The sequence below is a fragment of the Seriola lalandi genome, unplaced genomic scaffold, assembly GCF_002814215.2.
Source record: "Seriola lalandi dorsalis isolate HSWRI2012SDOR001 ecotype SW California unplaced genomic scaffold, Sedor1 jcf7180002002258, whole genome shotgun sequence".
NCBI lineage: Eukaryota > Metazoa > Chordata > Actinopteri > Carangiformes > Carangidae > Seriola > Seriola lalandi.
Genome location: NW_019472914.1, coordinates 1 through 1483, shown reverse-complemented (window position 1 = coordinate 1483; position 1483 = coordinate 1). Strand labels below are relative to the sequence as shown.

At 49.8% G+C, this 1483-nt stretch overlaps 1 pseudogene; it reads right to left on the bottom strand.

The window, feature by feature from the left end:
- Window positions 1-5: 5 nt before the first annotated feature.
- On the bottom strand, window positions 6-1477 carry LOC111665467 (WD repeat-containing protein 81 pseudogene; annotated as a pseudogene).
- Window positions 1478-1483: the final 6 nt, after the last annotated feature.

Here is a 1483-nt window from a genome sequence, read left to right as displayed (position 1 = left end):
AGTACTTTTGAGATGGGCTCAAAAAGGTACCAAGCAGCATAGACAGCAGTGGACTCCTCAAGCATGAGGGTTAGAATGAAGGGCAAGAGAATCTCAAGACCCTCAGCTGTGATGTTGCCACGCAGCAGCGTCTCAAGCTGCTGCCACAGGTGAAAGACAACATCTCTTCCTTGAAGGCTGCATGTAGTCGCCATCTTAGTGTGGTAGGAAAAGATAAAATCATGAAGTGCTGCGAAATAGGAAGGGAAAGGAAAGGGAGTGATAACTGAGTTCAATAACTGGCAGGGATTTGGAGGAGGGAGCCCATCGCAGATGGGGTCATATTTGAAGAGGAGTGGACCTGGACAATCTGGTACTTCTCTATGTGCTTTCCCAGAGTGTTTCTCGATTAGCAGCAGTGTCTCAAGGGCATGGTGCAAAGACAGTGGCACATCACGGAGGCTGGCAGAGCATAGCTTCATAACAGCTTGGAAACGCTGTCTGAGGGGGGTGCCTGGTTTCAGTCCTCTCAGTTTAAAGGAGAGGAATATCTCAGCAATGACAACACCAAGGGCCTGCATGTCTCTTTGGTAGAGCTGTGTAAGAGAGGATAGAGATTCAATTATCACACCATTTCTTGTGCAGTCACTAGATCCTGCAGGATGCCATACTTCAGCGTGTAGACTCTTCACCAGGAAATTGTTCAATTTCTCCAACTCTTCCAAAGGCTGCAATGGGCTGAAGCCTTCGGGGAGGATGATCTTGATTTCCTCTGCACTGCTGGCAGTTACACTTCCCTCACCATGTTTCTTGTTCATTGGCCCACCTCTTTGTAACATGGCACTGCGTAAACCAGGGCCTAAGCTGCTTGTAAAATCACCAGGGAATGTACTTGGGGACTGAGATACAATAAGTGCTGTGTGCTCTCCTCCTATTTTTCCTCCTGCTGTACTGACACTTTGCAGTGGCACAGAGCAGGATACTGAACTGGATGAGACAGCGGACGCTAATGAGTCCAGAGCCTCTGTTCCTTGTTCAAGTTCTTCATCTCTGTCTACCATGGTCCAGCCACTGGACTCACACCCTGTGGACTCTGGTACCATTCCATCCACAGTGTCAGCCATGGTGTCGATTTGAGGGATGTGTAGAGAAGGCACATTAAGAGCAGCAAGGCCAAGGAGAGGAGGTTCTGCTGGGGCATACTGGGAGGGAGACAAGCGGGGAGGGTGGGGTTGGTCAAACAGCTGAACTACACCAAAGGTAGTCAGATTGGTGTGGTTGTCCACGAGGTGCAGGCACACATTCTTGGCTTTGACAGCTTCTTTCCCAGACAGCTTATAGCCAAATGTGAGGTCTATCCAGTGATGCAAATGTTGGGACACCTCTCTGCTCTCCAGAAGGCACCGGTGGACCTCAATGAACTCCTCACAAGACTTGCACCAAGAAGGCACATCCAGGTCTGGCATGTCGGGGTGGATAGAGCGGAAAATGGAGGGATCTGTGT